Genomic DNA, 21,000 nt, shown 5'->3' on the forward strand with positions numbered 1-21,000 from the left:
GAGGACAACGGAGACCGTAGAATGAATGACGGAATCCCTGGGTGCTTGGGCTTGGAAGGGACCCTAAAGACCATCTTGTTCCAAGCGGAGCAATCTTCGCCCAGAATAGGTTGCTCAGAGCCCCGCTCCCAGCTGGCCTTGGATGTTGCCAAGGATGGAGCATCCCCAGCCTCTGTGCACAGCCTGGGCCAGTGGCCCAGCAGCCGGAGTGGAAAAGAGCAGCTTCATTAGATCCAACTTCAAGCTCACTCCTGCAGTTGAAAGGCTTCTCCTCTCTGTGCCCATCTTTCCTAGAGCTGCAGGGAGGCCTCGCCAGCCCCCTTCTCTTTCCAGGCTGAGCATCCCCAGCCCCACACGGACAGCAGTCCGATGCGTGGCAGTCAAGGCTAAAGGGTAGCAAATGGCTACATCAGGAAGTGAGAGATGGAAGCTTTTGGAGATGGAAGCTTTACCTCTAAATGTAGAAAAGAAAGCAAAGTGGAGGGGGAAATGGTGGGACTCTGGCTCTGTTCTAACTGGCGAAGATTTTCTTTTCTTCTTTTCTGTCGTGCTAACCCAAGTTTTCTTGTTTGAAAGGAGGTTTAGCAAAATATCCATCGTCTTCTCCACTGCTGAAACACTGAACAACATCTGGGCAGGCTGAGGATGCAGAGCAAAACCTGCAAATATCTACTGCTGATCGTGATCCTGGGGAATGCAGCTAAAGCCAGCCAAAAGCAATTTCTGGAAAGTCAAGCCTGCTTTACGTTTTCTGGAGTTTGCTTGTGCCAACTTCACCAGTCATTTCTAAAAAAGGAAAAGAAACTCCAAGCAAAAGAGAGAAAAACACAAAGAAACCAACCCAAAGAAACCAATCAAACAAACAGATAAAACACCCCCAATCAAACCAAAGGCAATGAGAAGTTAGGACTAGTTGTAAGGATATCACAGTAGGCGAATGGCTGCTTCCTACTTGGATCACCATCCAAAGCCACCTAGAACAACTTCTCCAAAACATATCCAACAGCAGAAATGGAAAAAGTGATCCATGGCAGCTCTGCATTGTGGTGAAGGATGAGCATGCAGTGGTCCAGATGCAGCATTGCCCACCCTCCAGGCTGCTGTTTGCTCTGCTGAAAGACTCTTGCAGGACTGTGGCCCCTCTCCATGCAATGGAAATCATTGCCACAGCTCTCAGTTGAGGCACTGGCATTTCCAGAGCCAGATTCACGCACAATCCTACTGCCTGCTGAGCATCTGGGAAAGGTGCTGAGCATCTTCAGGCCTAGAAGCACAAAAGAGCTCAGGCTCTCCCCGAACTGGGTTTTCAGGGCAGCTTTCCATATCTCTGCAAGATTTCTTCATCCCTCAACACGTCTGATTTTATTATGTCCAACGATGCATTTGGGTTTCTTCCGTCCTCTGGTGTGCCCGTGAGTAACCTTCCACGTGGATGAAGGAGATTGTGTACAGGACAATTGATTGCGGCATTGCCATTTGGCTTCACTGTCACTCAGTTGAACACGGTCTTTATCTAAGAAGGACTTCCAAGAAATGGGTAGGAGTTTTGGCTGTGAGAGGAGCAGAAAGCACATTTTCTACAGCAAATTGCTAGCTGATGCACTTTCCTCCCTGCCAAAATAGTGATTGCCATTCATCTTCCTGGGAAGAATGTAAAGACCCATTCAGAGATGCCAGGTTCAGCTGGCCTGTGGCTTTGTGTGCCTCATTTCACATGTCCAATTTCAAGGGCCACTAAAAGAGGCTCATGTTTGCCTTGCTACCCACAAGTGCTGTAGGTATTTCCAGGAGAAGAGGGAAAACATCGCTGTCCTGTGGTGTGGTAGAAATGCCACCACAACTGTGATTGTGTGAGCAAAGACAGCCAGCGCTTTTTGGGGCAGCAGCAGCAGCTGAGAGTGTGGCAGAGCGGTTTTGATACTCTTTTTAGAGTCCTGCAAGCATTGTTCCCGAAACAACCCACAGCTTTGCAAATGTGCCCGAAGAAAATGCAAAGAGAACTGGGGTGTGAAAATCAAAGACTGTTTATCTGTAGAAGAAAAGGAACAAGAATGAACTACACCACATATTTACACTGTAAGAATATTGGTAACAACAACAACAACAACAACAACAACAAACTATAGAACCTATTTACCTGAGAACAGCTCTAACAAAACTCTATGAAACGTATTTACAGACAACTTAAACAAACTCTAAAACCTCTATCCTGAACACAACAACTGTAAAACGTATGTACAGCAGGGTGGCATCTGTGTCTGTGATGTCCCTAAGTCCTGGAAGGAAAAACAAGTAGCACGGTCAGTGCAGTCAGGCACGGAAGGGTGTTCCATGTGCTGCCGGGCTGGGACACTGGCCCAGTGGGACTCTGCTGCCAGAAGGGAGCCTGGCTGGGGGCTGTGGCCCAGGCACTGGAACAGGGCTTGTGTGGCCCACAGCAAGCCCAGGCCAGGCCAGGGATGGCCAGCAGAATCCAGTGCATGGGCTAGCGTGTCCCTGAGCAGGAAGTGCCCAGCCCGGCCCCAGGCTGGCAGCAGGGGACCCACTCTGCCTGTGGGGAGCACCTGCCTGTTCTGCTGCTGGCATAGGTCTTCATCCCAAGACCATGTCTTCCTCCTTGTCTTTTAGATCAATATCCATCTCTTCAATATAATCTTTCGTTTCCACCTCCATCTCTTCCTCTGTCTCCTACATATCCACATCCATCTCTTGCTCTCCAGTATCCTCTCCGTCCACTTCCATGGCTTCTTCTCTATCAGTCTGTGTATCGACGTCCGTCTCCTCCTCTCGGTCTGTGCCAGCCTGCAGAGGTAGCAAAATTTCCCACCCTGTCCCACAGAGCTCCAGCCCAGCCAGGCAGCTGCGGGGTGTCCGTCTCCGTGGAATAGTACCATACCTCTTTTGGAACAAATGCAGACATCCTGCAGGGATGGAGAGCAAAATCCAAGCGATGGGGAGCTTTGGGGACTGCTGGGGGAATCAGGGAGCAGGTGGCAACAAGGTGACAGGGGTAGGCTTGGAGCAGGGTGAATGAAGAGCGTGCTGGCACAAGGAGCCAAGGGTTGTGTTGTGGCCGTTGCTGGATGCTGGAAGTTCTAGCTGGAGCGTGCACTGTGACATCACCGCCAGGAGTTCAGGCCCAGGCTGAAGAGGACAACGGAGACCGTAGAATGAATGACGGAATCCCTGGGTGCTTGGGCTTGGAAGGGACCCTAAAGACCATCTTGTTCCAAGCGGAGCAATCTTCGCCCAGAATAGGTTGCTCAGAGCCCCGCTCCCAGCTGGCCTTGGATGTTGCCAAGGATGGAGCAACCCCAGCCTCTGTGCACAGCCTGGGCCAGTGGCCCAGCAGCCGGAGTGGAAAAGAGCAGCTTCATTAGATCCAACTTCAAGCTCACTCCTGCAGTTGAAAGGCTTCTCCTCTCTGTGCCCATCTTTCCTAGAGCTGCAGGGAGGCCTCGCCAGCCCCCTTCTCTTTCCAGGCTGAGCATCCCCAGCCCCACACGGACAGCAGTCCGATGCGTGGCAGTCAAGGCTAAAGGGTAGCAAATGGCTACATCAGGAAGTGAGAGATGGAAGCTTTTGCAGATGGAAGCTTTACCTCTAAATGTAGAAAAGAAAGAAAAGTGGAGGGGGAAATGGTGGGACTCTGGCTCTGTTCTAACTGGCGAAGATTTTCTTTTCTTCTTTTCTGTCGTGCTAACCCAAGTTTTCTTGTTTGAAAGGAGGTTTAGCAAAATATCCATCGTCTTCTCCACTGCTGAAACACTGAACAACATCTGGGCAGGCTGAGGATGCAGAGCAAAACCTGCAAATATCTACTGCTGATCGTGATCCTGGGGAATGCAGCTAAAGCCAGCCAAAAGCAATTTCTGGAAAGTCAAGCCTGCTTTACGTTTTCTGGAGTTTGCTTGTGCCAACTTCACCAGTCATTTCTAAAAAAGGAAAAGAAACTCCAAGCAAAAGAGAGAAAAACACAAAGAAACCAACCCAAAGAAACCAATCAAACAAACAGATAAAACACCCCCAATCAAACCAAAGGCAATGAGAAGTTAGGACTAGTTGTAAGGATATCACAGCAGGCGAATGGCTGCTTCCTACTTGGATCACCATCCAAAGCCACCTAGAACAACTTCTCCAAAACATATCCAACAGCAGAAATGGAAAAAGTGATCCATGGCAGCTCTGCATTGTGGTGAAGGATGAGCATGCAGTGGTCCAGATGCAGCATTGCCCACCCTCCAGGCTGCTGTTTGCTCTGCTGAAAGACTCTTGCAGGACTGTGGCCCCTCTCCATGCAATGGAAATCATTGCCACAGCTCTCAGTTGAGGCACTGGCATTTCCAGAGCCAGATTCAGGCACAATCCTACTGCCTGCTGAGCATCTGGGAAAGCTGCTGAGCATCTTCAGGCCTAGAAGCACAAAAGAGCTCAGGCTCTCCCCGAACTGGGTTTTCAGGGCAGCTTTCCATATCTCTGCAAGATTTCTTCATCCCTCAACACGTCTGATTTTATTATGTCCAACGATGCATTTGGGTTTCTTCCGTCCTCTGGTGTGCCCGTGAGTAACCTTCCACGTGGATGAAGGAGATTGTGTACAGGACAATTGATTGCGGCATTGCCATTTGGCTTCACTGTCACTCAGTTGAACACGGTCTTTATCTAAGAAGGACTTCCAAGAAATGGGTAGGAGTTTTGGCTGTGAGAGGAGCAGAAAGCACATTTTCTACAGCAAATTGCTAGCTGATGCACTTTCCTCCCTGCCAAAATAGTGATTGCCATTCATCTTCCTGGGAAAGAATGTAAAGACCCATTCAGAGATGCCAGGTTCAGCTGGCCTGTGGCTTTGTGTGCCTCATTTCACATGTCCAATTTCAAGGGCCACTAAAAGAGGCTCATGTTTGCCTTGCTACCCACAAGTGCTGTAGGTATTTCCAGGAGAAGAGGGAAAACATCGCTGTCCTGTGGTGTGGTAGAAATGCCACCACAACTGTGACTGTGTGAGCAAAGACAGCCAGCGCTTTTTGGGGCAGCAGCAGCAGCTGAGAGTGTGGCAGAGCGGTTTTGATACTCTTTTTAGAGTCCTGCAAACATTGTTCCCGAAACAACCCACAGCTTTGCAAATGTGCCCGAAGAAAATGCAAAGAGAACTGGGGTGTGAAAATCAAAGACTGTTTATCTGTAGAAGAAAAGGAACAAGAATGAACTACACCACATATTTACACTGTAAGAATATTGGTAACAACAACAACAACAACAACAACAACAAACTATAGAACCTATTTACCTGAGAACAGCTCTAACAAAACTCTATGAAACGTATTTACAGACAACTTAAACAAACTCTAAAACCTCTATCCTGAACACAACAACTGTAAAACGTATGTACAGCAGGGTGGCATCTGTGTCTGTGATGTCCCTAAGTCCTGGAAGGAAAAACAAGTAGCACGGTCAGTGCAGTCAGGCACGGAAGGGTGTTCCATGTGCTGCCGGGCTGGGACACTGGCCCAGTGGGACTCTGCTGCCAGAAGGGAGCCTGGCTGGGGGCTGTGGCCCAGGCACTGGAACAGGGCTTGTGTGGCCCACAGCAAGCCCAGGCCAGGCCAGGGATGGCCAGCAGAATCCAGTGCATGGGCTAGCGTGTCCCTGAGCAGGAAGTGCCCAGCCCGGCCCCAGGCTGGCAGCAGGGGACCCACTCTGCCTGTGGGGAGCACCTGCCTGTTCTGCTGCTGGCATCGGTCTTCATCCCAAGACCATGTCTTCCTCCTTGTCTTTTAGATCAATATCCATCTCTTCAATATAATCTTTCGTTTCCACCTCCATCTCTTCCTCTGTCTCCTACATATCCACATCCATCTCTTGCTCTCCAGTATCCTCTCCGTCCACTTCCATGGCTTCTTCTCTATCAGTCTGTGTATCGACGTCCGTCTCCTCCTCTCGGTCTGTGCCAGCCTGCAGAGGTAGCAAAATTTCCCACCCTGTCCCACAGAGCTCCAGCCCAGCCAGGCAGCTGCGGGGTGTCCGTCTCCGTGGAATAGTACCATACCTCTTTTGGAACAAATGCAGACATCCTGCAGGGATGGAGAGCAAAATCCAAGCGATGGGGAGCTTTGGGGACTGCTGGGGGAATCAGGGAGCAGGTGGCAACAAGGTGACAGGGGTAGGCTTGGAGCAGGGTGAATGAAGAGCGTGCTGGCACAAGGAGCCAAGGGTTGTGTTGTGGCCGTTGCTGGATGCTGGAAGTTCTAGCTGGAGCGTGCACTGTGACATCACCGCCAGGAGTTCAGGCCCAGGCTGAAGTGGACAACGGAGACCGTAGAATGAATGATGGAATCCCTGGGTGCTTGGGCTTGGAAGGGACCCTAAAGACCATCTTGTTCCAAGCGGAGCAATCTTCGCCCAGAATAGGTTGCTCAGAGCCCTGCTCCCAGCTGGCCTTGGATGTTGCCAAGGATGGAGCATCCCCAGCCTCTGTGCACAGCCTGGGCCAGTGGCCCAGCAGCCTGAGTGGAAAAGAGCAGCTTTATTAGATCCAACTTCAAGCTCACTCCTGCAGTTGAAAGGCTTCTCCTCTCTGTGCCCATCTCTCCTAGAGCTGCAGGGAGGCCTCGCCAGCCCCCTTCTCTTTCCAGGCTGAGCATCCCCAGCCCCACACGGACAGCAGTCCGATGCGTGGCAGTCAAGGCTAAAGGGTAGCAAATGGCTACATCAGGAAGTGAGAGATGGAAGCTTTTGCAGATGGAAGCTTTACCTCTAAATGTAGAAAAGAAAGCAAAGTGGAGGGGGAAATGGTGGGACTCTGGCTCTGTTCTAACTGGCGAAGATTTTCTTTTCTTCTTTTCTGTCGTGCTAACCCAAGTTTTGTTGTTTGAAAGGAGGTTTAGCAAAATATCCATCGTCTTCTCCACTGCTGAAACACTGAACAACATCTGGGCAGGCTGAGGATGCAGAGCAAAACCTGCAAATATCTACTGCTGATCGTGATCCTGGGGAATGCAGCTAAAGCCAGCCAAAAGCAATTTCTGGAAAGTCAAGCCTGCTTTACGTTTTCTGGAGTTTGCTTGTGCCAACTTCACCAGTCATTTCTAAAAAAGGAAAAGAAACTCCAAGCAAAACAGAGAAAAACACAAAGAAACCAACCCAAAGAAACCAATCAAACAAACAGATAAAACACCCCCAATCAAACCAAAGGCAATGAGAAGTTAGGACTAGTTGTAAGGATATCACAGCAGGCGAATGGCTGCTTCCTACTTGGATCACCATCCAAAGCCACCTAGAACAACTTCTCCAAAACATATCCAACAGGAGAAATGGAAAAAGTGATCCATGGCAGCTCTGCATTGTGGTGAAGGATGAGCATGCAGTGGTCCAGATGCAGCATTGCCCACCCTCCAGGCTGCTGTTTGCTCTGCTGAAAGACTCTTGCAGGACTGTGGCCCCTCTCCATGCAATGGAAATCATTGCCACAGCTCTCAGTTGAGGCACTGGCATTTCCAGAGCCAGATTCAGGCACAATCCTACTGCCTGCTGAGCATCTGGGAAAGGTGCTGAGCATCTTCAGGCCTAGAAGCACAAAAGAGCTCAGGCTCTCCCCGAACTGGGTTTTCAGGGCAGCTTTCCATATCTCTGCAAGATTTCTTCATCCCTCAACACGTCTGATTTTATTATGTCCAACGATGCATTTGGGTTTCTTCCGTCCTCTTGTGTGCCCGTGAGTAACCTTCCACGTGGATGAAGGAGATTGTGTACAGGACAATTGATTGCGGCATTGCCATTTGGCTTCACTGTCACTCAGTTGAACACGGTCTTTATCTAAGAAGGACTTCCAAGAAATGGGTAGGAATTTTGGCTGTGAGAGGAGCAGAAAGCACATTTTCTACAGCAAATTGCTAGCTGATGCACTTTCCTCCCTGCCAAAATAGTGATTGCCATTCATCTTCCTGGGAAGAATGTAAAGACCCATTCAGAGATGCCAGGTTCAGCTGGCCTGTGGCTTTGTGTGCCTCATTTCACATGTCCAATTTCAAGGGCCACTAAAAGAGGCTCATGTTTGCCTTGCTACCCACAAGTGCTGTAGGTATTTCCAGGAGAAGAGGGAAAACATCGCTGTCCTGTGGTGTGGTAGAAATGCCACCACAACTGTGACTGTGTGAGCAAAGCCAGCCAGTGCTTTTTGGGGCAGCAGCAGCAGCTGAGAGTGTGGCAGAGCGGTTTTGATACTCTTTTTAGAGTCCTGCAAGCATTGTTCCCGAAACAACCCACAGCTTTGCAAATGTGCCCGAAGAAAATGCAAAGAGAACTGGGGTGTGAAAATCAAAGACTGTTTATCTGTAGAAGAAAAGGAACAAGAATGAACTACACCACATATTTACACTGTAAGAATATTGGTAACAACAACAACAACAACAACAACAACAAACTATAGAACCTATTTACCTGAGAACAGCTCTAACAAAACTCTATGAAACGTATTTACAGACAACTTAAACAAACTCTAAAACCTCTATCCTGAACACAACAACTGTAAAACGTATGTACAGCAGGGTGGCATCTGTGTCTGTGATGTCCCTAAGTCCTGGAAGGAAAAACAAGTATCACAGTCAGTGCAGTCAGGCACGGAAGGGTGTTCCATGTGCTGCCGGGCTGGGACACTGGCCCAGTGGGACTCTGCTGCCAGAAGGGAGCCTGGCTGGGGGCTGTGGCCCAGGCACTGGAACAGGGCTTGTGTGGCCCACAGCAAGCCCAGGCCAGGCCAGGGATGGCCAGCAGAATCCAGTGCATGGGCTAGCGTGTCCCTGAGCAGGAAGTGCCCAGCCCGGCCCCAGGCTGGCAGCAGGGGACCCACTCTGCCTGTGGGGAGCACCTGCCTGTTCTGCTGCTGGCATCGGTCTTCATCCCAAGACCATGTCTTCCTCCTTGTCTTTTAGATCAATATCCATCTCTTCAATATAATCTTTCGTTTCCACCTCCATCTCTTCCTCTGTCTCCTACATATCCACATCCATCTCTTGCTCTCCAGTATCCTCTCCGTCCACTTCCATGGCTTCTTCTCTATCAGTCTGTGTATCGACGTCCGTCTCCTCCTCTCCGTCTGTGCCAGCCTGCAGAGGTAGCAAAATTTCCCACCCTGTCCCACAGAGCTCCAGCCCAGCCAGGCAGCTGCGGGGTGTCCGTCTCCGTGGAATAGTACCATACCTCTTTTGGAACAAATGCAGACATCCTGCAGGGATGGAGAGCAAAATCCAAGCGATGGGGAGCTTTGGGGACTGCTGGGGGAATCAGGGAGCAGGTGGCAACAAGGTGACAGGGGTAGGCTTGGAGCAGGGTGAATGAAGAGCGTGCTGGCACAAGGAGCCAAGGGTTGTGTTGTGGCCGTTGCTGGATGCTGGAAGTTCTAGCTGGAGCGTGCACTGTGACATCACCGCCAGGAGTTCAGGCCCAGGCTGAAGAGGACAACGGAGACCGTAGAATGAATGACGGAATCCCTGGGTGCTTGGGCTTGGAAGGGACCCTAAAGACCATCTTGTTCCAAGCGGAGCAATCTTCGCCCAGAATAGGTTGCTCAGAGCCCCGCTCCCAGCTGGCCTTGGATGTTGCCAAGGATGGAGCAACCCCAGCCTCTGTGCACAGCCTGGGCCAGTGGCCCAGCAGCCGGAGTGGAAAAGAGCAGCTTCATTAGATCCAACTTCAAGCTCACTCCTGCAGTTGAAAGGCTTCTCCTCTCTGTGCCCATCTTTCCTAGAGCTGCAGGGAGGCCTCGCCAGCCCCCTTCTCTTTCCAGGCTGAGCATCCCCAGCCCCACACGGACAGCAGTCCGATGCGTGGCAGTCAAGGCTAAAGGGTAGCAAATGGCTACATCAGGAAGTGAGAGATGGAAGCTTTTGCAGATGGAAGCTTTACCTCTAAATGTAGAAAAGAAAGAAAAGTGGAGGGGGAAATGGTGGGACTCTGGCTCTGTTCTAACTGGCGAAGATTTTCTTTTCTTCTTTTCTGTCGTGCTAACCCAAGTTTTCTTGTTTGAAAGGAGGTTTAGCAAAATATCCATCGTCTTCTCCACTGCTGAAACACTGAACAACATCTGGGCAGGCTGAGGATGCAGAGCAAAACCTGCAAATATCTACTGCTGATCGTGATCCTGGGGAATGCAGCTAAAGCCAGCCAAAAGCAATTTCTGGAAAGTCAAGCCTGCTTTACGTTTTCTGGAGTTTGCTTGTGCCAACTTCACCAGTCATTTCTAAAAAAGGAAAAGAAACTCCAAGCAAAACAGAGAAAAACACAAAGAAACCAACCCAAAGAAACCAATCAAACAAACAGATAAAACACCCCCAATCAAACCAAAGGCAATGAGAAGTTAGGACTAGTTGTAAGGATATCACAGCAGGCGAATGGCTGCTTCCTACTTGGATCACCATCCAAAGCCACCTAGAACAACTTCTCCAAAACATATCCAACAGCAGAAATGGAAAAAGTGATCCATGGCAGCTCTGCATTGTGGTGAAGGATGAGCATGCAGTGGTCCAGATGCAGCATTGCCCACCCTCCAGGCTGCTGTTTGCTCTGCTGAAAGACTCTTGCAGGACTGTGGCCCCTCTCCATGCAATGGAAATCATTGCCACAGCTCTCAGTTGAGGCACTGGCATTTCCAGAGCCAGATTCAGGCACAATCCTACTGCCTGCTGAGCATCTGGGAAAGGTGCTGAGCATCTTCAGGCCTAGAAGCACAAAAGAGCTCAGGCTCTCCCCGAACTGGGTTTTCAGGGCAGCTTTCCATATCTCTGCAAGATTTCTTCATCCCTCAACACGTCTGATTTTATTATGTCCAACGATGCATTTGGGTTTCTTCCGTCCTCTTGTGTGCCCGTGAGTAACCTTCCACGTGGATGAAGGAGATTGTGTACAGGACAATTGATTGCGGCATTGCCATTTGGCTTCACTGTCACTCAGTTGAACACGGTCTTTATCTAAGAAGGACTTCCAAGAAATGGGTAGGAGTTTTGGCTGTGAGAGGAGCAGAAAGCACATTTTCTACAGCAAATTGCTAGCTGATGCACTTTCCTCCCTGCCAAAATAGTGATTGCCATTCATCTTCCTGGGAAAGAATGTAAAGACCCATTCAGAGATGCCAGGTTCAGCTGGCCTGTGGCTTTGTGTGCCTCATTTCACATGTCCAATTTCAAGGGCCACTAAAAGAGGCTCATGTTTGCCTTGCTACCCACAAGTGCTGTAGGTATTTCCAGGAGAAGAGGGAAAACATCGCTGTCCTGTGGTGTGGTAGAAATGCCACCACAACTGTGATTGTGTGAGGAAAGCCAGCCAGCGCTTTTTGGGGCAGCAGCAGCAGCTGAGAGTGTGGCAGAGCGGTTTTGATACTCTTTTTAGAGTCCTGCAAGCATTGTTCCCGAAACAACCCACAGCTTTGCAAATGTGCCCGAAGAAAATGCAAAGAGAACTGGGGTGTGAAAATCAAAGACTGTTTATCTGTAGAAGAAAAGGAACAAGAATGAACTACACCACATATTTACACTGTAAGAATATTGGTAACAACAACAACAACAACAACAACAACAAACTATAGAACCTATTTACCTGAGAACAGCTCTAACAAAACTCTATGAAACGTATTTACAGACAACTTAAACAAACTCTAAAACCTCTATCCTGAACACAACAACTGTAAAACGTATGTACAGCAGGGTGGCATCTGTGTCTGTGATGTCCCTAAGTCCTGGAAGGAAAAACAAGTAGCACGGTCAGTGCAGTCAGGCACGGAAGGGTGTTCCATGTGCTGCCGGGCTGGGACACTGGCCCAGTGGGACTCTGCTGCCAGAAGGGAGCCTGGCTGGGGGCTGTGGCCCAGGCACTGGAACAGGGCTTGTGTGGCCCACAGCAAGCCCAGGCCAGGCCAGGGATGGCCAGCAGAATCCAGTGCATGGGCTAGCGTGTCCCTGAGCAGGAAGTGCCCAGCCCGGCCCCAGGCTGGCAGCAGGGGACCCACTCTGCCTGTGGGGAGCACCTGCCTGTTCTGCTGCTGGCATCGGTCTTCATCCCAAGACCATGTCTTCCTCCTTGTCTTTTAGATCAATATCCATCTCTTCAATATAATCTTTCGTTTCCACCTCCATCTCTTCCTCTGTCTCCTACATATCCACATCCATCTCTTGCTCTCCAGTATCCTCTCCGTCCACTTCCATGGCTTCTTCTCTATCAGTCTGTGTATCGACGTCCGTCTCCTCCTCTCCGTCTGTGCCAGCCTGCAGAGGTAGCAAAATTTCCCACCCTGTCCCACAGAGCTCCAGCCCAGCCAGGCAGCTGCGGGGTGTCCGTCTCCGTGGAATAGTACCATACCTCTTTTGGAACAAATGCAGACATCCTGCAGGGATGGAGAGCAAAATCCAAGCGATGGGGAGCTTTGGGGACTGCTGGGGGAATCAGGGAGCAGGTGGCAACAAGGTGACAGGGGTAGGCTTGGAGCAGGGTGAATGAAGAGCGTGCTGGCACAAGGAGCCAAGGGTTGTGTTGTGGCCGTTGCTGGATGCTGGAAGTTCTAGCTGGAGCGTGCACTGTGACATCACCGCCAGGAGTTCAGGCCCAGGCTGAAGAGGACAACGGAGACCGTAGAATGAATGACGGAATCCCTGGGTGCTTGGGCTTGGAAGGGACCCTAAAGACCATCTTGTTCCAAGCGGAGCAATCTTCGCCCAGAATAGGTTGCTCAGAGCCCCGCTCCCAGCTGGCCTTGGATGTTGCCAAGGATGGAGCAACCCCAGCCTCTGTGCACAGCCTGGGCCAGTGGCCCAGCAGCCGGAGTGGAAAAGAGCAGCTTCATTAGATCCAACTTCAAGCTCACTCCTGCAGTTGAAAGGCTTCTCCTCTCTGTGCCCATCTTTCCTAGAGCTGCAGGGAGGCCTCGCCAGCCCCCTTCTCTTTCCAGGCTGAGCATCCCCAGCCCCACACGGACAGCAGTCCGATGCGTGGCAGTCAAGGCTAAAGGGTAGCAAATGGCTACATCAGGAAGTGAGAGATGGAAGCTTTTGCAGATGGAAGCTTTACCTCTAAATGTAGAAAAGAAAGAAAAGTGGAGGGGGAAATGGTGGGACTCTGGCTCTGTTCTAACTGGCGAAGATTTTCTTTTCTTCTTTTCTGTCGTGCTAACCCAAGTTTTCTTGTTTGAAAGGAGGTTTAGCAAAATATCCATCGTCTTCTCCACTGCTGAAACACTGAACAACATCTGGGCAGGCTGAGGATGCAGAGCAAAACCTGCAAATATCTACTGCTGATCGTGATCCTGGGGAATGCAGCTAAAGCCAGCCAAAAGCAATTTCTGGAAAGTCAAGCCTGCTTTACGTTTTCTGGAGTTTGCTTGTGCCAACTTCACCAGTCATTTCTAAAAAAGGAAAAGAAACTCCAAGCAAAACAGAGAAAAACACAAAGAAACCAACCCAAAGAAACCAATCAAACAAACAGATAAAACACCCCCAATCAAACCAAAGGCAATGAGAAGTTAGGACTAGTTGTAAGGATATCACAGCAGGCGAATGGCTGCTTCCTACTTGGATCACCATCCAAAGCCACCTAGAACAACTTCTCCAAAACATATCCAACAGCAGAAATGGAAAAAGTGATCCATGGCAGCTCTGCATTGTGGTGAAGGATGAGCATGCAGTGGTCCAGATGCAGCATTGCCCACCCTCCAGGCTGCTGTTTGCTCTGCTGAAAGACTCTTGCAGGACTGTGGCCCCTCTCCATGCAATGGAAATCATTGCCACAGCTCTCAGTTGAGGCACTGGCATTTCCAGAGCCAGATTCAGGCACAATCCTACTGCCTGCTGAGCATCTGGGAAAGGTGCTGAGCATCTTCAGGCCTAGAAGCACAAAAGAGCTCAGGCTCTCCCCGAACTGGGTTTTCAGGGCAGCTTTCCATATCTCTGCAAGATTTCTTCATCCCTCAACACGTCTGATTTTATTATGTCCAACGATGCATTTGGGTTTCTTCCGTCCTCTTGTGTGCCCGTGAGTAACCTTCCACGTGGATGAAGGAGATTGTGTACAGGACAATTGATTGCGGCATTGCCATTTGGCTTCACTGTCACTCAGTTGAACACGGTCTTTATCTAAGAAGGACTTCCAAGAAATGGGTAGGAGTTTTGGCTGTGAGAGGAGCAGAAAGCACATTTTCTACAGCAAATTGCTAGCTGATGCACTTTCCTCCCTGCCAAAATAGTGATTGCCATTCATCTTCCTGGGAAAGAATGTAAAGACCCATTCAGAGATGCCAGGTTCAGCTGGCCTGTGGCTTTGTGTGCCTCATTTCACATGTCCAATTTCAAGGGCCACTAAAAGAGGCTCATGTTTGCCTTGCTACCCACAAGTGCTGTAGGTATTTCCAGGAGAAGAGGGAAAACATCGCTGTCCTGTGGTGTGGTAGAAATGCCACCACAACTGTGATTGTGTGAGGAAAGCCAGCCAGCGCTTTTTGGGGCAGCAGCAGCAGCTGAGAGTGTGGCAGAGCGGTTTTGATACTCTTTTTAGAGTCCTGCAAGCATTGTTCCCGAAACAACCCACAGCTTTGCAAATGTGCCCGAAGAAAATGCAAAGAGAACTGGGGTGTGAAAATCAAAGACTGTTTATCTGTAGAAGAAAAGGAACAAGAATGAACTACACCACATATTTACACTGTAAGAATATTGGTAACAACAACAACAAACTATAGAACCTATTTACCTGAGAACAGATCTAACAAAACTCTATGAAACGTATTTACAGACAACTTAAACAAACTCTAAAACCTCTATCCTGAACACAACAACTGTAAAACGTATGTACAGCAGGGTGGCATCTGTGTCTGTGATGTCCCTAAGTCCTGGAAGGAAAAACAAGTAGCACGGTCAGTGCAGTCAGGCACGGAAGGGTGTTCCATGTGCTGCCGGGCTGGGACACTGGCCCAGTGGGACTCTGCTGCCAGAAGGGAGCCTGGCTGGGGGCTGTGGCCCAGGCACTGGAACAGGGCTTGTGTGGCCCACAGCAAGCCCAGGCCAGGCCAGGGATGGCCAGCAGAATCCAGTGCATGGGCTAGCGTGTCCCTGAGCAGGGAGTGCCCAGCCCGGCCCCAGGCTGGCAGCAGGGGACCCACTCTGCCTGTGGGGAGCACCTGCCTGTTCTGCTGCTGGCATCGGTCTTCACCCCAAGACCATGTCTTCCTCCTTGTCTTTTAGATCAATATCCATCTCTTCAATATAATCTTTCGTTTCCACCTCCATCTCTTCCTCTGTCTCGTACATATCCACATCCATCTCTTGCTCTCCAGTATCCTCTCCGTCCACTTCCATGGCTTCTTCTCTATCAGTCTGTGTATCGACGTCCGTCTCCTCCTCTCCGTCTGTGCCAGCCTGCAGAGGTAGCAAAATTTCAGCGTGGGGTCCCTTTCCCACCCTGTCCCACAGAGCTCCAGCCCAGCCAGGCAGCTGCAGGGTGTCCGCCTCCATGGAATAGTACCATACCTCTTTTGGAACAAATGCACACATCCTGCAGGGATGGAGAGCAAAATCCAAGCGATGGGGAGCTTTGGGGACTGCTGGGGGAATCAGGGAGCAGGTGGCAACAAGGTGACAGGGGTAGGCTTGGAGCAGGGTGAATGAAGAGCGTGCTGGCACAAAGAGCCAAGGGTTGTGTTGTGGCCGTTGCTGGATGCTGGAAGTTCTAGCTGGAGCGTGCACTGTGACATCACCGCCAGGAGTTCAGGCCCAGGCTGAAGAGGACAACGGAGACCGTAGAATGAATGACGGAATCCCTGGGTGCTTGGGCTTGGAAGGGACCCTAAAGACCATCTTGTTCCAAGCGGAGCAATCTTCGCCCAGAATAGGTTGCTCAGAGCCCCGCTCCCAGCTGGCCTTGGATGTTGCCAAGGATGGAGCAACCCCAGCCTCTGTGCACAGCCTGGGCCAGTGGCCCAGCAGCCGGAGTGGAAAAGAGCAGCTTCATTAGATCCAACTTCAAGCTCACTCCTGCAGTTGAAAGGCTTCTCCTCTCTGTGCCCATCTTTCCTAGAGCTGCAGGGAGGCCTCGCCAGCCCCCTTCTCTTTCCAGGCTGAGCATCCCCAGCCCCACACGGACAGCAGTCCGATGCGTGGCAGTCAAGGCTAAAGGGTAGCAAATGGCTACATCAGGAAGTGAGAGATGGAAGCTTTTGCAGATGGAAGCTTTACCTCTAAATGTAGAAAAGAAAGAAAAGTGGAGGGGGAAATGGTGGGACTCTGGCTCTGTTCTAACTGGCGAAGATTTTCTTTTCTTCTTTTTTTTCGTGCTAACCCAAGTTTTGTTGTTTGAAAGGAGGTTTAGCAAAATATCCATCGTCTTCTCCACTGCTGAAACACTGAACAACATCTGGGCAGGCTGAGGATGCAGAGCAAAACCTGCAAATATCTACTGCTGATCGTGATCCTGGGGAATGCAGCTAAAGCCAGCCAAAAGCAATTTCTGGAAAGTCAAGCCTGCTTTACGTTTTCTGGAGTTTGCTTGTGCCAACTTCACCAGTCATTTCTAAAAAAGGAAAAGAAACTCCAAGCAAAACAGAGAAAAACACAAAGAAACCAACCCAAAGAAACCAATCAAACAAACAGATAAAACACCCCCAATCAAACCAAAGGCAATGAGAAGTTAGGACTAGTTGTAAGGATATCACAGCAGGCGAATGGCTGCTTCCTACTTGGATCACCATCCAAAGCCACCTAGAACAACTTCTCCAAAACATATCCAACAGCAGAAATGGAAAAAGTGATCCATGGCAGCTCTGCATTGTGGTGAAGGATGAGCATGCAGTGGTCCAGATGCAGCATTGCCCACCCTCCAGGCTGCTGTTTGCTCTGCTGAAAGACTCTTGCAGGACTGTGGCCCCTCTCCATGCAATGGAAATCATTGCCACAGCTCTCAGTTGAGGCACTGGCATTTCCAGAGCCAGATTCAGGCACAATCCTACTGCCTGCTGAGCATCTGGGAAAGGTGCTGAGCATCTTCAGGCCTAGAAGCACAAAAGAGCTCAGGCTCTCCCCGAACTGGGTTTTCAGGGCAGCTTTCCATATCTCTGCAAGATTTCTTCAGCCCTCAACACGTCTGACTTTATTATGTCCAACGATGCATTTGGGTTTCTTCCGTCCTCTTGTGTGCCCGTGAGTAACCTTCCACGTGGATGAAGGAGATTGTGTACAGGACAATTGATTGCGGCATTGCCATTTGGCTTCACTGTCACTCAGTTGAACACGGTCCTTATCTAAGAAGGACTTCCAAGAAATGGGTAGGAGTTTTGGCTGTGAGAGGAGCAGAAAGCACATTTTCTACAGCAAATTGCTAGCTGATGCACTTTCCTCCCTGCCAAAATAGTGATTGCCATTCATCTTCCTGGGAAGAATGTAAAGACCCATTCAGAGATGCCAGGTTCAGCTGGCCTGTGGCTTTGTGTACCTCATTTCACATGTCCAGTTTCAAGGGCCACTAAAAGAGGCTCATGTTTGCCTTGCTACCCACAAGTGCTGTAGGTATTTCCAGGAGAAGAGGGAAAACATCGCTGTCCTGTGGTGTGGTAGAAATGCCACCACAACTGTGATTGTGTGAGCAAAGCCAGCCAGCGCTTTTTGGGGCAGCAGCAGCAGCTGAGAGTGTGGCAGAGCGGTTTTGATACTCTTTTTAGAGTCCTGCAAGCATTGTTCCCGAAACAACCCACAGCTTTGCAAATGTGCCCGAAGAAAATGCAAAGAGAACTGGGGTGTGAAAATCAAAGACTGTTTATCTGTAGAAGAAAAGGAACAAGAATGAACTACACCACATATTTACACTGTAAGAATATTGGTAACAACAACAACAAACTATAGAACCTATTTACCTGAGAACAGATCTAACAAAACTCTATGAAACGTATTTACAGACAACTTAAACAAACTCTAAAACCTCTATCCTGAACACAACAACTGTAAAACGTATGTACAGCAGGGTGGCATCTGTGTCTGTGATGTCCCTAAGTCCTGGAAGGAAAAACAAGTAGCACGGTCAGTGCAGTCAGGCACGGAAGGGTGTTCCATGTGCTGCCGGGCTGGGACACTGGCCCAGTGGGACTCTGCTGCCAGAAGGGAGCCTGGCTGGGGGCTGTGGCCCAGGCACTGGAACAGGGCTTGTGTGGCCCACAGCAAGCCCAGGCCAGGCCAGGGATGGCCAGCAGAATCCAGTGCATGGGCTAGCGTGTCCCTGAGCAGGGAGTGCCCAGCCCGGCCCCAGGCTGGCAGCAGGGGACCCACTCTGCCTGTGGGGAGCACCTGCCTGTTCTGCTGCTGGCATCGGTCTTCATCCCAAGACCATGTCTTCCTCCTTGTCTTTTAGATCAATATCCATCTCTTCAATATAATCTTTCGTTTCCACCTCCATCTCTTCCTCTGTCTCGTACATATCCACATCCATCTCTTGCTCTCCAGTATCCTCTCCGTCCACTTCCATGGCTTCTTCTCTATCAGTCTGTGTATCGACGTCCGTCTCCTCCTCTCCGTCTGTGCCAGCCTGCAGAGGTAGCAAAATTTCAGCGTGGGGTCCCTTTCCCACCCTGTCCCACAGAGCTCCAGCCCAGCCAGGCAGCTGCAGGGTGTCCGCCTCCATGGAATAGTACCATACCTCTTTTGGAACAAATGCACACATCCTGCAGGGATGGAGAGCAAAATCCAAGCGATGGGGAGCTTTGGGGACTGCTGGGGGAATCAGGGAGCAGGTGGCAACAAGGTGACAGGGGTAGGCTTGGAGCAGGGTGAATGAAGAGCGTGCTGGCACAAAGAGCCAAGGGTTGTGTTGTGGCCGTTGCTGGATGCTGGAAGTTCTAGCTGGAGCGTGCACTGTGACATCACCGCCAGGAGTTCAGGCCCAGGCTGAAGAGGACAACGGAGACCGTAGAATGAATGACGGAATCCCTGGGTGCTTGGGCTTGGAAGGGACCCTAAAGACCATCTTGTTCCAAGCGGAGCAATCTTCGCCCAGAATAGGTTGCTCAGAGCCCCGCTCCCAGCTGGCCTTGGATGTTGCCAAGGATGGAGCAACCCCAGCCTCTGTGCACAGCCTGGGCCAGTGCCCCAGCAGCCGGAGTGGAAAAGAGCAGCTTCATTAGATCCAACTTCAAGCTCACTCCTGCAGTTGAAAGGCTTCTCCTCTCTGTGCCCATCTTTCCTAGAGCTGCAGGGAGGCCTCGCCAGCCCCCTTCTCTTTCCAGGCTGAGCATCCCCAGCCCCACACGGACAGCAGTCCGATGCGTGGCAGTCAAGGCTAAAGGGTAGCAAATGGCTACATCAGGAAGTGAGAGATGGAAGCTTTTGCAGATGGAAGCTTTACCTCTAAATGTAGAAAAGAAAGAAAAGTGGAGGGGGAAATGGTGGGACTCTGGCTCTGTTCTAACTGGCGAAGATTTTCTTCTCTTCTTTTCTGTCGTGCTAACCCAAGTTTTGTTGTTTGAAAGGAGGTTTAGCAAAATATCCATCGTCTTCTCCACTGCTGAAACACTGAACAACATCTGGGCAGGCTGAGGATGCAGAGCAAAACCTGCAAATATCTACTGCTGATCGTGATCCTGGGGAATGCAGCTAAAGCCAGCCAAAAGCAATTTCTGGAAAGTCAAGCCTGCTTTACGTTTTCTGGAGTTTGCTTGTGCCAACTTCACCAGTCATTTCTAAAAAAGGAAAAGAAACTCCAAGCAAAAGAGAGAAAAACACAAAGAAACCAACCCAAAGAAACCAATCAAACAAACAGATAAAACACCCCCAATCAAACCAAAGGCAATGAGAAGTTAGGACTAGTTGTAAGGATATCACAGCAGGCGAATGGCTGCTTCCTACTTGGATCACCATCCAAAGCCACCTAGAACAACTTCTCCAAAACATATCCAACAGCAGAAATGGAAAAAGTGATCCATGGCAGCTCTGCATTGTGGTGAAGGATGAGCATGCAGTGGTCCAGATGCAGCATTGCCCACCCTCCAGGCTGCTGTTTGCTCTGCTGAAAGACTCTTGCAGGACTGTGGCCCCTCTCCATGCAATGGAAATCATTGCCACAGCTCTCAGTTGAGGCACTGGCATTTCCAGAGCCAGATTCAGGCACAATCCTACTGCCTGCTGAGCATCTGGGAAAGGTGCTGAGCATCTTCAGGCCTAGAAGCACAAAAGAGCTCAGGCTCTCCCCGAACTGGGTTTTCAGGGCAGCTTTCCATATCTCTGCAAGATTTCTTCAGCCCTCAACACGTCTGACTTTATTATGTCCAACGATGCATTTGGGCTTCTTCCGTCCTCTTGTGTGCCCGTGAGTAACCTTCCACGTGGATGAAGGAGATTGTGTACAGGACAATTGATTGCGGCATTGCCATTTGGCTTCACTGTCACTCAGTTGAACACGGTCCTTATCTAAGAAGGACTTCCAAGAAATGGGTAGGAGTTTTGGCTGTGAGAGGAGCAGAAAGCACATTTTCTACAGCAAATTGCTAGCTGATGCACTTTCCTCCCTGCCAAAATAGTGATTGCCATTCATCTTCCTGGGAAGAATGTAAAGACCCATTCAGAGATGCCAGGTTCAGCTGGCCTGTGGCTTTGTGTACCTCATTTCACATGTCCAGTTTCAAGGGCCACTAAAAGAGGCTCATGTTTGCCTTGCTACCCACAAGTGCTGTAGGTATTTCCAGGAGAAGAGGGAAAACATCGCTGTCCTGTGGTGTGGTAGAAATGCCACCACAACTGTGATTGTGTGAGCAAAGCCAGCCAGCGCTTTTTGGGGCAGCAGCAGCAGCTGAGAGTGTGGCAGAGCGGTTTTGATACTCTTTTTAGAGTCCTGCAAGCATTGTTCCCGAAACAACCCACAGCTTTGCAAATGTGCCCGAAGAAAATGCAAAGAGAACTGGGGTGTGAAAATCAAAGACTGTTTATCTGTAGAAGAAAAGGAACAAGAATGAACTACACCACATATTTACACTGTAAGAATATTGGTAACAACAAC

At 50.0% G+C, this 21,000-nt stretch overlaps 2 long non-coding RNA genes across 2 annotated transcripts in view; both read right to left on the minus strand.

The window, feature by feature from the left end:
• The window catches only part of LOC147645770 (uncharacterized), a 103,720-nt gene that overhangs the window by 75,446 nt on the left and 7,274 nt on the right, over nt 1-21,000 (minus strand). The window contains exons 7-8 of the long non-coding RNA XR_015282163.1: nt 16,725-18,011; nt 12,848-13,572 (exon numbers count right to left, since the gene is read on the minus strand). This is a non-coding gene — a long non-coding RNA (uncharacterized LOC147645770). The remainder of the gene's footprint in view (nt 1-12,847; nt 13,573-16,724; nt 18,012-21,000) is intronic.
• LOC147645772 (uncharacterized) lies at nt 3,675-8,328 on the minus strand. The gene is made up of 3 exons (XR_015282166.1): nt 6,047-8,328; nt 5,719-5,952; nt 3,675-5,426 (listed from the first exon to the last, which is right to left on the minus strand). It is a non-coding gene; the product is annotated as an uncharacterized LOC147645772 (long non-coding RNA).

Source organism: Cyanistes caeruleus, unplaced genomic scaffold, assembly GCF_971803275.1.
Source record: "Cyanistes caeruleus unplaced genomic scaffold, bCyaCae1.hap1.1 HAP1_SCAFFOLD_175, whole genome shotgun sequence".
In the NCBI taxonomy this organism is placed as follows: domain Eukaryota; kingdom Metazoa; phylum Chordata; class Aves; order Passeriformes; family Paridae; genus Cyanistes; species Cyanistes caeruleus.